At 43.7% G+C, this 15,856-nt stretch overlaps 1 protein-coding gene across 4 annotated transcripts in view; it reads right to left on the minus strand.

Annotated features, from left to right (window-relative positions):
• The window catches only part of LARGE1 (LARGE xylosyl- and glucuronyltransferase 1), a 606,971-nt gene that overhangs the window by 463,885 nt on the left and 127,230 nt on the right, over nucleotides 1–15,856 (minus strand). The window contains exon 1 of one of the 4 annotated variants that reach the window (XM_052639335.1): nucleotides 13,570–13,584. The exons of the other annotated variants lie outside the window; for them this stretch is intronic. The gene's annotated coding sequence lies outside the window, so the exon portion shown is untranslated. Of the gene's footprint in view, nucleotides 1–13,569; nucleotides 13,585–15,856 lie in introns of those variants that run through there. 4 annotated transcript variants of the gene reach the window in all.

Genomic DNA, 15,856 nt, shown 5'->3' on the forward strand with positions numbered 1-15,856 from the left:
GTGGGTTGCCATTTCCTTCTCCAGGGAATCTCCCTGACCCAGGGGTCAAAACCTCATCTCTTCCATCTCCTGCAGTGGCGGGCAGATTCTTTACCACTGCACCACCTACAGGTTCTGCTGCTGCTGCTGCTAAGTCGCCTCAGTCATGTCCGACTCTGTGCGACCCCATAGATGGCAGCCCACCAGGCTCCCCCGCCCTTGGGATTCTCCAGGCAAGAACACTGGAGAGGGTTGCCATTTCCTTCTCCAACGCATGAAAGTGAAAAGTAAAAGTGAAGTCGCTCAGTTGTGTCCCACTTTTAGCGACCCCATGGACCGCAGCCTACCAGGCTCCTCCGTCCATGGGATTTTCCGGGCAAGAGCACTGGAGTGGGGTGCCACTGCCTTCTCCGCCGTCAGGTTTTAGGGGGACACAAACAATCCATACAAAGGAGAGAGGATGAATAAACATGACTGTGCCATGTTCTGCCTCAAGGTGGTGCGTATCAGAAGAGGGAGTACCATACAAGGGAAAGAAATCCTAACGTGTGTGCCAAGTTGCTTCAGCCACATCTGACTCTTTGCAACCCCTTGGACTGTAGCCCACCAGGCTCCTCTGTCCATGGGATTATCCAGGCAAGAATAATGGAGTGGGTTGTTATGCCCTCCTCCAGGGGATCTTCCCGACCTAGGGATCAAATCAGCATCTCTTACATCTCCTGTGTTGGCAGGTGGGTTATCACTAGCACCACGTGAGAAACCCATCCTAACATCCACTAGGAGGGAAGAAAATAAACTGTGCTAAATAAGCATATTATTCAATATGTCACTGCTGTTTATAAACAGAATACTTCTGTACTTTAAAAAGGGACTACCTCATGAAGCAAATTCTATTTCAGTATTTAGTACCTGGAAATGATTTTCCCATGAGGAACCAATATGCTTCCTTGGACAAGACAATAGCAGCTCTTATAAAACTCATCCTATTTCCCATAGCTACTTTTTGAAAGGTAGAAGTAAATAAGGTAAGTTAAGGGACTGCCCTGGTGGGTCAGTTGTTAAGTCTTTGCCTTCTGGTACAGGTGTGGGTTCAAGTAAGTCCTGCTCGGGGAGTTAAGGCCCCACATTTGTTTGAACTCAGATGCTCAGTTGTGCCCAACTTTTTGCAACCTCATGGACTGTAGCCCACCAGACTCCTCTGTCCATGGAATTCTCCAACCAAGAACACTGGGGTGGGTTGCATGTCCTCCTACAGGGGATATTCCCAACCTAGGGATCGAACCCACGTCTCTTACATCTCCTGCATTGGCAGGTAAATTCTTTACCACTAGTGCTACCTGGGAACCCAAAGGGCCAAAAAACTAAAACATAAAATGGAAGCAATATTTTAACAAATTCAATAAATACCTTAAAAATGGCCCACATAAAAATTTTTTTTAAAAGAGAAGTTCGTTTTAATAATATATTTTGTTCAATTTAGCATGTCTAAGTGAAGTGAAGTGTCAGTCGCTCAGTCGTGTCCAACTCTTTGCAACCCCACGGACTGTACTCTGCTAGGCTTCTCTGTCCATGGGATTCTTCAGGCAAGAATACTGGAGTGAATTGCTATTCTATTCTCCATTCAGCTCAGTTCAGTCGCTCAGTCATATCCGACTCTTTGCAACTCCATGAATGGCAGCACGCCAGGCCTCCCTGTCCATCACCAACTCCCAGAGTTCACTCAGACTCATGCCCATCGAGTCAGTGATGCCATCCAGCCATTTCATCCTCTGTCATCCCCTTCTCCACCTGCCCCCAATCCCTCCCAGCATCAGAGTCTTTTCCAATGAGTCAGCTCTTCACATGAGGTGGCCAAAATACTGGAGTTTCAGCTTTAGCATCATTCCTTCCAAAGAACACCCAGGACTGATCTCCTTGCAGTCCAAGGGACTCTCAAGAGTCTTCTCCAACACCACAGTTCAAAAGCATCATTTCTTCAGCAGTCAGCTTTCTTCACAGTCCAACTCTCACATCCATACATGACCACTGGAAAAACCATAGCCTTGACTAGACGGACCTTTGTTAGCAAAGTAATGTCTCTGCTTTTGAATATGCTATCTAGGTTGGTCATAACTTTCCTTCCAAGGAGTAAGCATCTTTCAATTTCATGGCTGCAATCACCATCTGCAGTGATTTTGGAGCCCCCAAAAATAAAGCCTGACACTGTTTCCACTGTTTCCCCATCTATTTCCTATGAAGTGATGGGACCAGATGCCATCTTAGTTTTCTGAATGTTGAGCTTTAAGCCAACTTTTTCACTCTCTCCTTCAAGGGCTCCTTATATTAACAGCCTGTCTCCATCTGAACTATCCACACTTCAGGTGCTAGAGAGCCATGATGTTAAACAGTACAAAGTTTAAATATCTTCCAGGCCTTCACTCCATCCTGTTTAGGGAAGTAAGTTTGGCTGTGGGCTTAAGAATGGACTTGAGGCAGACAGCCCAGGTGAGTCGGTAGTAATACAGTTTGATTAGCAGTAGTCTGAGCTGGTGGTGGCAGAACTAGAGAGAACTGGATTCAACTGGAGGTGGGAGTGCTTGGGAAAGAAGACAATGTTCATTGTACAACTAGGATGCCAGGCACCCCATTGACACTCCCCCACAGCCTTAGTTCACTCAGGCTTCACAATCAATCTGTGAGAGTCCACATTACAGATAAGGGCATCAAGGCTCAGAAGGTTCGGTAACATAGGTCACACAGCTGGGAACAGGGGCACTGGATTCATCCCAAGACTTTTGACTTCAGATTCAATGTGTTTTCCTCAGGATGACTTTAAAGGCCTCTAAGGTCTGACTCTTGCCAACTAAGTCACTCCAGGTCCACCATAATCATGCGTTCCAGTACAGTCCCACAAGGTAAATGAGGGGCACCATGTCCTTCATACTTCCCTGCCTTTCCACCAGCTGCCTCCTGTTCCTATTAGACTACCTCCTGCTTATCAACATGGTAAGCCTCTAAAACAAGTAGTTCCCTACTGGGGGTGATTTTGCTCTATACCTACGGACATTTAGCAATGTCTAAGGGACACTTTGTTCGTAGTGATGCTTTCTAAGGCCCACTTGACTTCACATTCCAGGATGTCTGGCTCTAGGTGAGTGATCACACCATCGTGATTATCTTGGTTGTGAAAATCATTTTTCTACAGTTCTTCTGTGTATTCTTGCCACCTCTTCTTAATATCTTCTGCTTCTGTTAGGTCCAGACCACTTCTGTCCTTTATCGAGCCCATCTTTGCATGAAATGTTCCCTTGGTATCTCTAATTTTCTTGAAGAGATCTCTAGTCTTTCCCATTTTGTTGTTTGCCTCTATTTCTTTGCATTAATCACTGAAGAAGGCTTTCTTATCTCTCCCTGCTATTCTTTGGAACTCTGCATTCAGATGCTTATATCTTTCCTTTTCTCCTTTGCTTTTTGTTTCTCTTTTTTCACAGCTATTTGTAAGGCCCCAGACAGCCATTTTGCTTTTTTGCATTTCTTTTCCATGGGGATGGTCTTGATCCCTGTCTCCTGTACAATGTCACGAACCTGCATCCATAGTCCATCAGGCACTCTATCTATCAGATCTAGGCCCTTAAACCTATCTTCACTTCCACTGTATAATCATAAGGGATTTGATTTACATCATACCTGAATGGTCTAGTGGTTTTCCCTACTTTCTTTGCCAACAAAGGTCCGTCTAGTCAAGGCTATGGTTTTTCCAGTGGTCAAGTATGGATGTGAGAGTTGGACTGTGAAGAAAGCTGAGTGCCGAAGAATTGGTGCTTTTGAACTGTGGTGTTGGAGAAGACTCTTGAGAGTCCCATGGACTGCAAGATCCAACCAGTCCGTCCTAAAGGAGATCAGTCCTGGGTATTCTTTGGAAGGAATGATGCTAAAGCTGAAACTCCAGTACTTTGGCCACCTCACGCGAAGAGTTGACTCATTGGAAAAGACTCTGATGCTGGGAGGGATTGGGGGCAGGAGGAGAAGGGGATGACAGAGGATGAGATGGCTGGATGGCATCACTGACTCGATGGACGTGAGTCTGAGTGAACTCTGGGAGCTGGTGATGGACAGGGAGGCCTGGCGTGCTGCGGTTCATGGGGTTGCCAAGAGTTGGACACGACTGAGCGACTGAACTGAACTGAAGGGACACTTTTGATTAAGACAGGAGAGAATGGGGTACCAATCTTCCCAGTGAATTTGAGGTTCTTGTTTCATTAGGAAAGAATTTGAATTCAGAGATGAAGTGATAGGTAAGAAGTGGATTTGTTAGAGAGAAACACACTCCATAGACGGAGTGTGGGCCATCTCAGAAGGCTAGAGAGAGCCTTGAAATATGGCCTGGTTAGTTTCTACTGTCTGGGTAATTTCATGGGCTACTGAGTGGAAGGATTATTCCAATTATTTGGGGGAAGAGACAGGGATTTCCAGGAATTGGGCCACCACCCACATTTTTACCTTTTATGGTCAGTTCCAGAACTATCTTGGGTGAACTGGTGAGTGTGTCATTTAGATGCTGCTAATGTACAACAATGAGCGTATAATGAGGTTCAAGGTCTACTGGAAGTGAAATCTTCCACCATCTTGGACCCATTGATTCTAACCAGTGTTTGTCATGTCCTATGGCTATGCCATTTTTTTAAAGGCTCATGAGAAGGTGTCCTGCCCCCCTCCCTCCTGTTTTACTAACATTTAGTGGGTAGAGGTCAGGGATGCTGGTAAGCATCTTACAAAGCACAGGACAGCCCCCAAACAGTTATAAAGCCCCAAATAACAAAGGGCTGAGACCCTTTGTTGCCTTTGGGAAACCCAGGTTGAAGGTACCACTTCTTCAGCGGGGACCTGTCCATCCCATATTAAAGGGCTCAGTGCATGTTTCCAGAGGGCAGATGCCAGGAAGAACTACAAATTCACAGTGGTCATCTTCTCTTCCAGTCACCGCCTGTGGCCTGGGAAAGCAAAATACATTTATCTCCATTTCACGTACTCTTCCCAATTTCCTCCCCTTCTATTACACCATCCAACCTGGATTCTGCTTTTTAAGGGCAGGAACTCAACTTAAATAGAGACATCCACAGGCAGGCAATGTGAATATCACTTCTAACACAGAGCTCTCTCTGGGGTGACACAGGTGGAGAAGCAGAAAGGGGGAAAAGAATTGTGAAGCAATCAAAAATTTCCACTTACAATATTAACCTCTCTGAACAATGCATTGCCAAAGAGATCTTGAATGCAAATTGATCTTTCCTGAGGATATACACTTTTCCTGGGGTCAGACTCTAGCTCCACGAAGGCTGATTTTCATGTTTTTCTTCTGAATGTTAAATCAGCTCTTAATCACATCCACGAGGCTACCCGTGAAGCCACCCATTGGAGTGTTTTGGTCTTCGTTCTTTTGATTTCCATTCTGGAAAGGGATGACTTAGGCAGGCCTGCCTCACATTTTCATTCTGCTTAAGTAAACACTCACAAGCATTTAACAAGGGCCGATACTGCAAAATGCACTCTAGTCTTCCCAACTGTTGGAGGATTACGTGTCTAACTTGCCGAGTCTATTTTTTCCTCCGCGTGCAGAGGCCGATGGAGATTTTATGCAAATAACTCTTGTGGCAAACGAAAATGAAGGCAGTGATTTCTTTACTTTTCCTCTACTCTCTGCCATTCATCCATTGCACACAGGCCATGTTTACTGGGCCCATGCTCTACTCTGGGCCCGGGGCTTGGGGCTAGGAATACAGAAGTGACTCTGACAGCCGCCTCGCCCCCCACCCCGGCCTTGAGGATCCCCTGTGAGAATGCAGCAAACAGACAGACACAGATCCCCTGAACATGAACACAGACAGGGCCAGGGGAGGCAGGATTCTCAGGAGAAAAACATTTGACTGGAGCCAAAGAGGATGCCACAATGTCAAAAGGCTGATGAGGAGACAGCAGTCATTGTAGAAGATGAAGGAACCACTAGGAGAAGTGAAAGGGCATGCCTGGGGCGGGGGATGGCAGCCAATCACTCCTTTGCATGAGCAGAACACGGAGCCATCACATAACAAGGCTGATGGGCGGAGGGAGTGAGATTGAGATGGCCTTGACTTGCAAGTGAAGAAGACATCAACTTCATTCCATATCTCCTGGGGAGATTCCTAAGTATCTGTGCTTGAGGAAGCCAACAACTCTGCAAGCAGCATGAGGACAGGGTTTGTGCTGAAGAAAGTGCAACCCAGAGGCTAACCTGATGGCTGGGGACCAAGCCAAGAGCCATGTCCTTGATTTGGGGACATTTCTGTTAATAAAATGCTGCTTTGCTCCATATGTGGGTATGATGAACTGAATGTATCCCCTCAGGTTTAATATATTGAAATCCTGTTAAGAATTGGGCTGCACAGTAAGAGGTGAGTGCCAGGCGAGCGAGTGAAGTTTCATCTACTGCTCCCCACTGCACACATTACTTGCCTAGAAATCCAAGATCTTGGTGTGAGTAGGGCATGCTATCTCTGAAGACACTTAGAGGAAGACCCATTCCAGATCTCTCTCTGAGCTTCTGGTGGTCCCTCGGCTAGGGTAGCACAGCTCTGGCCTTTACATGGATGGGGGCCCACCCTCATCAAGTATGATCTCATTCCAGCTACTGACAACTACATCAATGACATCTTAATGTATATGGAGATCCTGGGGGCTGAGACTCCAGCATGTAAATTTTGGGGGGACACAATTTATTCCACAACAGTTACCTTCACCATCACACAAAGGTCAAGAAAAGAAAGCAACATGAGGAAGAGTCAGGAAGAGGCGGTTTGGTTCTATAGGGTCAGGGATACCCAGTCCCCAGGGGCCATGGGTCAAAGAGGAGCGGGGCTGACTCAAGACAAGTGGAGGATGGACGAGATGGCCTGAAAACTACCATGGGTCTAAACACTGTTGTTGCTCAGCCACTAAGTCATGTCTGACTCATTGCAGCCTCATGGACTGCAGCACAACAGGCGTCCCTGTCCTCCACGATCTCCTGGAGTTCATGTCCATTGAATCAGTGATGCTACCTAATCATCTCATTTCCTGTCGTCCCCTTCTTCTCCAGCCCTCAATCCTTCCCAGCATCAGGGTCTTTTCCAGTGAGTTGGCCCTTCACATCAGGTGGTCAATACTTTAAACAGTGTCAAAGGAACAGCATGAAGGCAAGTTCTAGAACATCGAGTTCTAGCAACGTACTTCATGGCCCAACTGGACCCGCACTTTCTTGAGGCCTCGGCATCCAATTAAAATAATTACAGGTTCCATAACTGATCTCTGACACCCAAAACACAACATCTGCTTATCAGTTCCAAAATCCATGGGGAGATTTAAATCCCTTCTCTGCAGGACTGCAGAACTCTTCATGGTTTTCTAACAATCTCTTTCTTTTCTAGCTGTAGGTAAGAACTTTCAGCTAACATTCCTGCCACTTTCAAATTAAATCAGATTAAATCGCAGGCATCCAGCCTTCTATAAAAAAATCAAATTGTTCCGATATATCTCACTCCCACAGCACATTAGACAGATGCAGCACATAAAGTAAAGAGTCTAGTTACGAAGTGCGAGTTCATTAGTTGTGGGGCTGTCAGGAGCACCCAAGAGCTGTGATAACACAACGCGGTTCCCATCTTAGAAGTCAAGCTAAATGCTTTCCATTTTTATCACCCAATTCATAACCTTGCTGTCTGGCTTTAAGAATCAATAGCCTGGTGGTTTTGGTATCCAATAAATTTGTCTTCATTTGGACGTTTTTCATTTCCCATGCCACTTGAAGAGAGAGGGATAAGGTAAATTGTTCCTCTCATGACATTTTTTTTTTTTTTCAAATCTATAATTTCACACTGACACATTCCACAAACCAGTGAAGGCAAAGAGAGAGAAAGAGAGCAGATAGCAGAGGCCCCATCCTGAGATCAAAGAAGCTTCCAATTGGGATCATCTGAGACGATTAATTTAACAAGGGCACATGGGCAAAAGTCAACTGGTCTACCCAGTGAAAGTGAAAGTGAAGTTGCTCAGTCATGTCTGACTGTTTGCGACCCCATGGACTGTAACCTACCAGGCTCCTCCATCCATGGGATTCTCCAGGCAAGAGTACTACCTGGGTGACCCATTATTCATCTAGCAAGGAATTTTTATCTAGTACTTACCATGTGCCAAACCCTGTGCTAAGTAATTTACATGACTTGTCTCATTAGTTCTCAGAGGAGAGGGGCCTGAAAGAAAAAAAGCCACTGTTTTATGTACACCCATACACAAATGGGAATACATAGTATATTTACTTATTTTGTATTTATTAGAACACTGAAACTGAAAGAAAGAAGGTAATTTCCGCTTTGTGGATAAGGAAAAGCAGAAAGAAACTTTAACAAGCATATATAAGGCAAATCAATATATATAGGTACAGATTTAAAAATCAATACGTTTAAATCTAAAAGAAAAGTTGCAGAGGAGCATTTCTTGAATCCAATATAAATTATGTGAATAAGGAAATGGGGGCTCAGACAAGGGAATGACGTGTCCAATGTTATCTAGAGAGCATAAGACTAGGATTAAGTCTAGATTCTGAATTTTAGTTTTCTTGAACTGCTGTTTCAGTTTTATCATTATCATCAAATCAACACATAACTGGTCAAATCATATCTCACTCACACAGCTTCTAGCATCCTTTCTAATCGCAGGGGTCTCCAACCTCTGGCATCTAATGTTCTGACGTGGAGCTAACATAGTAACAGAAATACAGGGCACAATAAATGTAATGTGCTTGAATCATCCTAAAACCATTTCCCCCACCCCTCCTAGAAAAATTATCTTCCAAAAAACCAGTCTCTGGTGCCAGAAAATTTGGGACCACTATCTTAATGCACCCTACTCATTAATTCTGGAAGGGCTGCTGTATTTGGGATTTACCAGGCTAACAACACAATGGTAGTAACTAAAATATGGAGAAATTCAGTGCCTTGTTTCTCTGTAAAGTTTAAAGGCAAAAGAAACCTCTAAAGCCCAGGCAATCCTGATCATAGGCCCAGTTTGGGGAGGACTATGACATATCCCAATTTGGTCTTGTTTACAAATACTTTTAAGCTGATTGTCAAACAAAATGATTCTGTCTGCCAGATAAGATCCCAATTTCGTAAGTTCATTAGCAGCTGATGAACAGAAAGGGTCACCCTGATGATTTAGTAATTTGGCCCTGACTCTTGTCAAAGACACTTAAAAAAAAAAAAAAGTCCAAGCTGTCAGGAAAGAAAGGAAATGTTGCTGCTAGGTCGCTTCAGTCGTGTTCGACTCTGTGCAACCCCATAGACGGCAGCCCACCAGGCTCCTCTGTTCCTGGGATTCTCCAGGCAAGAATACTTGAGTGGGTTGCCATTTCCTTCTCCAAAGGAAATGCTATTTAATCCAATTTGTGTACTATTTTTGTGCAAACAAAGAGTAGATATTTACAGGCATGAGATATTAAGTCTCCACAACCAGGTCAGGATGGTGAAGAAACACAAGAAAGGAGAAAGACAGAGAATGTTTAAAAAGCCCCGAGTTGGAAGCCACAGTCAGCTCAGTTCAGTTCAGTCACTCAGTTGTGTCCGACTCTTTTTGACCCTATGGACTGCAGCACACCAGGCCTCCCTGTCCATCACCAACGCCCGGGATTTACTCAAACTCATGTCCATTGAGTTGGTGATGCCATCCACCCATCTCATCCTCCATCGTCCCCGTCTCCACTTTTCTTCAATCTTTCCCAGCATCAGGGTCTTTTCAAATGAGTCAGTTCTTCGCATCAGGTGGCCAAAGTATTGGAGTTTCACCTTCAGCATCAGTCCTTCCAATGAATATTCAGGACTGATTTCCTTTAGGATGGACCGGTTGGATCTCCTTGCTGTCCAAGGGACTCTCACAAGTCTTCTCCAACACCACAGTTCAAAAGCACCAATTCTTAGGCGCTCCAGCCATAGGCAGCTCTAAATTGCCTGGAAGCCAACTCTGCCTGCCTTTTTTTTTTTTTTTTTTTTAATCCTGTAAGAAGCAAAAACATGCTTTCAAATTATAAAACTTGGGATCATGAGAAAATGAGAAATTCCTTAAGAAACTTGTAGTCTAGGGCATAAGTAAGTAGGGCACATGGCTTAGATGCTGGGAAGATGGAAAGATGGCTTTCCAAATTCCAATAAGGCCCTTGATAGAGGAAAACCAATGTTTTAATATAACATGCATGTTGTAATACAAAGGAACACCAAGGTTCTTATACAAGTGTATTAATCAGAATAAGCTGAAACTCCAATACTTCGGCCATCTGATGTGAAGAACTGACTCATTTGAAAAGACCCTGATGCTGGGAAAGATTGAAGGTGGGAGGAGAAGGGGACAACAGAGGATGAGATGGTTGGCATGGCATCACCAACTCAATGGACATGAGTTTGAGTAAATTCTGGGAGTTGGTGATGGACAGGGAGGCCTGGTGTGCTGCAATCCATGAGGTCACAAAGAGTCAGACACGACTGCGTGAACTGAACTGACTGAATCAGAATAATAAAGCATCCCCAATATCTGTCTCCCAATTGTGCCGTCATGAGCTGGCAAGGTAAAATTCAATGTTGCTACTCCATAGCCTAGGGGCACTTCTCCTTTGAGGAATTAGTCACATTCAAAGGTTCTCATCGTCAAAGCCATGTTTTTTCTAGAAGTCATGTACGGATGTTAGAGTGCTGAGTGCTGAAGAATTGACGCTTTGGAATTGTGGTGCAGGAGAAGACTCTTGAGTCCCTCGGACTGCAAGGAGATCAAACCAGTCAATCCTAAAGGAACTTAACCCTGAATATTCATTGGAAGGACTGATGCTGAAGCTGAAGCTCCAATACTTTGGCCACCTGATGTGAAGAGCTGACTCACTGGAAAAGACCCTAATGATGGGAAAGACTGAAGGCAAAAGGAGAAGGGGGTGACAGAGGGGATGAGATGGTTGTATGCTATCACTGACTCGAGTGACATGAACTTGAGCAAACTCCTGGAGAGAGTGAAAGACAGGGAAGGCTGGCATGCTGCAGTGCACGAGTCACAGTTACATCCCCTGAAATTCCATTTCAGACTCTCCAGATCTGGCAGAGGTTGCCTAGGAGAAGACAGATTCTTTTTTTCCCAGAAGTTGGGAAATGGTATGAAACATCCTGACCTTATATAAACCACCATGGAGGGAGGTCAGAGGCACAGTTCTCTCCCTACTCCCCAGACAGTTCTCTGCCCACTCGCTCCAGAGAGTCTCTGAGCATCTTCACCTTCCAGATCCGTTTCTCCTTTATCCCCTTAACATCCCACACAAGTCTCAGTTCTCACTTACTCAGGGAATACCACTCCTTCGTGGCATGTACCATCTTTACAAAATACATTTATTTGCAAGGTTGTTTTATTTCTTTACTTTCTTCCCCTCTAGAGTATAAGCTCCCTCAGGGCTTCTTTCTAAGTAAAATAAATACATGTAAAATGGCTCATATTATTTTTCACCCAATTTTAAATGGGAACGACAGAAAATTTCTGAAGATCTTTGAAACACCCTGACTTACAGGTTAATCCAAACTTCTGAAAAATTGCTGGAGAGTAAAGTTTCATGGCCTGAGGACCAGGAGGCAGGCTAGTGACCTTAATCCAAGAGGTGATGTTTTCATCCTTAGCAGGAAGTGAAAGCAGGTGGGGACTGACCAGGACATTTCCCCCTATGATCTTATTAAAAATAAGTCTTCATGGTAAAGTCTCAACATTCTTCATTAAAGGAGAAAATGTCTTTTAATTTCCACAATTTCAGACTTCTATATTTTACACCAAATATAAGGGGGCAACAGAGGATAAGCTGGTTGGATGGTGTCACTGACTCAATGGACATGAGCTTGAGCAAACTCTGGGAGATAGTGAAGGAAAGGGAAGCTTGGTGTGCTACAGTTCATGGGGTTGCAAACAGTTGGACACAACTTATCGACTGAACAACAACAACAAATAAAATATATTTCAAAACCAATAAAATCAATTTTTATGACCATTCTTTTGAAATATGCTTATTCCTAGTTATCTGCCAGGTCAACTCCTAATTGTCCTTCCAGACCCCACCCAACTATCTCCTCCTCCATGAAACCTTCCCCACCAGGCAAGCTCAGCTCCATCTGAGTGAGAAAATCACTCATTCAACTCCATTTTATTTATTTATTTTTTTTAATTTTCTTTTTTGTTTTTTTCAACTCCATTTAAAAAATCTTCCTATTTCGGTTTAAAAGGACTCAGTGAGAAGGTTTCTTCCTCCCTTTTCAACCCTCAATATGGCACTAGTATATCCTTACAGCCTCCAACACTTGACAAGGGGAATTGAGAATTCTCACTGTGCAGCTTCTGGCTGGCAATGGCACCGGGCCAGACTTGAACACAGGATGGTTCCTTTGGTTATCTGCTGCTTATGGAGATGTTTACTCTTATAAAAGCCTTCACATAAATAATAAGGTCTTAGAAGATGTGACCAAACACGGCACAGGAAAATGGTAATGACAGAGCTGACAAATCCCTGTGCTTGCTCATGCTTAGTTGCTTCAGTTGTGTCTGACCAACTCCTTGTGACCTCACGGACTGTAGCCCACCAGGTTCCTCTGTCCATGGGATTACCCCAGCAAGAATACTGGAGTGGGTTGCTATGCCCTCCTCCAGGGGATCTTCCCCACCCAGGAATCGAACCTGCATCTCCTGCATCTTCCTGCACTGCTGAGCCACCTGGGACAAAGCCCTGCCCCACCATAAACTCCATGGGGCCAGGGACAGAGTGTCCAGCTGGTTCTCAGCTGTGTCTGTGCACTTGGCATAGTACCTGGAATGAACTAGCCACTCAATAACTATTTGTGGAGGGAACCTGAAACTCAGGGACACAGCTGGAATTTCAACCACATCTTACTCTAAGACCCAAACGTTTTCAACTTTGGAACTCTATACCAAACTGCTTCAAAAGCCAATAAATATTTGTTATTTACTACACTAAGATAGTTCTTTTCCTTGAGGTATTTGTAATCCCAAAGAAATACTCAAAATTCATACCACCCAGGAATCTCCATCTACTCTTTTGCCTTCAAAGATGTGATGAAAAGCCAACTGTCCATCCACAGAAATTGACCCAAGTTTAGGTTTATCCTGAAAAACTCCACACCCAGAGGATCTACAAGTCTCACATGCCACCTTCTTAAATTCAGCAAGATATAAGAACTGACAGGTGCTTCCAAAGGCTGACTTGAATTTTCTTCCATAATAACTATCCGGAATATTTATTTAGATGACTCCTGGAGTTTCAATCCTTTTTTTTTTTTTTTTCTTTTTTGCTTTAAATGGCCACAGGCACACATCCTTTCAAGGTGAACTTCAGGTAAAAATTCTACCAAAAACAGCTGTGGTAACTTTTCTTTCCATACACCATAAGCAAAATTTTCTTAAAATAAAAATTTAAAAAAAACAAATAAAAATAAATAAATAAATAAAAAGAAAAAGCAAGAGAATTCCAGAAAGAAAAAAAAAAGAACATAAAGGGCTCTGCTTCATAACTTGTATTACCTATAAAGATGAGGCTTGAAATGAAGAAAGAATCCACTTTCCTAGAAGTAAATGAGAAAAGCCCATGAGTGATGAGATAAATCATTCAACCTAAAAAGTCTATGAGCTCCATACTGAAAAAGCTGTAGCCACTTTCAAATTTTTACCAAGTAACTGAGACATGGTGAGGATGGTCTGACAGCAGTGCTAAAGAAAGATGAACAATAAAAAGCGGTCACAAGAACTACAAAAGCAGACTAGTTTGGGGCCATTGACTGTTGGGGCAAATGGTTCCTCACACCTGGGTAATTCTCCTGGATTACAGTACAGTACAAAGGCGAAATGAGTCACAAGAAGGAAGAGTTTTAAAAGATTCAGACTTGCCTCTTTGAGAAGGGAAAAAAATACAAGTTTAAAACATCTTCCAGGACAGCATTATGCATTTTGGGGTTTGTTTTGGGAAATTTTACTGCCAAAAAAAGGCAAACTGTTGTTTCATCTGGAAATTCAAGTGTATGGAATACTTAACTACTAATAATGTCTTATCATTAGGCTTTGGGGCATTTCATGCATAAATTTCCATAGGAATAATACTGCTCAGTTGCATTGTTAATAATATTATTGATGATTCATATTATATTTTTATTAATATATGAATAATACTATCAGCAGCATGTTATGTTCAGTATAATAATATAGTGGATCATTATATAGAAATCCTCATGGACTTCCATGGAAGCTAAGCCAAAGGTTTACTGCTACCATTGGGTTGGCCAAAAAGTTTGGGTTTTTCCATACCATGTTATGGAAAATGTCTGTGTTTCCTGTGGAGGGACAGTTTGTAGAAGATTGTGTTTTTGGTGTGTGTACTTTTTTGATAGTTGTGATTAAAGTTGATTTGGAATGTCATGTTAGTTCAGGTGTACAGTACAGTGCTTCAGGTTATGGACAAACCCAAACAAACTTTTTGGCCAACCAAATATTAATACTAGCACTAGTATCACTACTATAGTACCACCATCACTAATAATGACTACTGCTGTCTTTCTAGTAAAACACTGTAACTCTTATTCTGTCTAAGGAAACCTTTATACGTCTTATTTGTTAGACACCTGCTCCGAGCATGGACAGGCCCTGGATCGTATCAGCTCACTCAATCCTCAGCAACAGCCCTAAGGAGTAAAGGACACTCTTCTCGTCTGTCCCCTCTTCTATCTGAGGAACAGAATGTCAGAGAGACTGAGTGGACATCAAGGCGCCTGCCACCAGCACAGGGCCAATGTCCATGCTCAGACACACCAAGTTCAAGGCAAGTGGTACTATCACTCTGTGCGACAGGACACACTAGCACTGCAGATCAGGAGGAGAACCGCATGACCAGGAAAACCTGACACTGGGGATCCTCACAAAGAGGGCAGGTGTAGGGGACTGGCAAGGAATGAGAAGCATCTTTTACACCCTAACGGTGGCACTACAAACTAGACTCATCATCCTGTCTTCAAAACTGAAAAGCAGAGCACACACACACCAAGAAACAGAGCAACAGATACAGAAAATAAACTTACAGTTACCAGGAGATATGTGGGGGAAGATAAATTGGTAGACTGGGATCAATACATACACTAGTATATTATAAAAAAAAACAAAACAAAAAACTGATGTGAAGAGCCAACTCATTGCAAAAGACCCTGATGCTGGGAAAGATTGGGGGCAGGAGGAGAAGGGGGCAACAGAGGACGAGATGGCTGGATGATATCCATCAACTCAATGGACCTGAGTCTGAGCAAACTCTGGGAGATAGTGGAGGGCAGGGAAGCTTAGTGTGCTGCAGTCCATCAGGTTGCAGAGTCGGAGACGACTGAGCAACTGAACAACAACAAAGATAAGGAACTCTGTGCGGCACAGGGAGCTCTGCTCTGTAACCACTTACATGGGAACAGAATCCAAAACACAGCGGATGTGAGTTTACGTATAACTGAATCAACTGTACTGTACACAAACAGCACAACACTGCAGATCAACTATCCTCCAATAAAAATTATAGAAAGTACACACACCAAAAATACAGGCTTCCAGACTGTCCCTCCTTAGGAAGCACAGGCATTGCCAAGCCCCTGCCCCACTGCTCACACCAGTCTCCCTCACTCCCTTTACTACCCAACATGACTGACTCCCAGCAGAACACAGACTTCCCTTCCCCAGGGGCCCACGCGTTTTCCCCAAACACCACTTCTGAAAAAAACAAAGAGAGGAAAAGGTGGGCAGCAGCTACACAGGGTGAGAGGCAGAAGGAATCATAGTACTGATG

Source organism: Budorcas taxicolor, chromosome 5 (assembly GCF_023091745.1).
Source record: "Budorcas taxicolor isolate Tak-1 chromosome 5, Takin1.1, whole genome shotgun sequence".
Taxonomy (NCBI): domain Eukaryota; kingdom Metazoa; phylum Chordata; class Mammalia; order Artiodactyla; family Bovidae; genus Budorcas; species Budorcas taxicolor.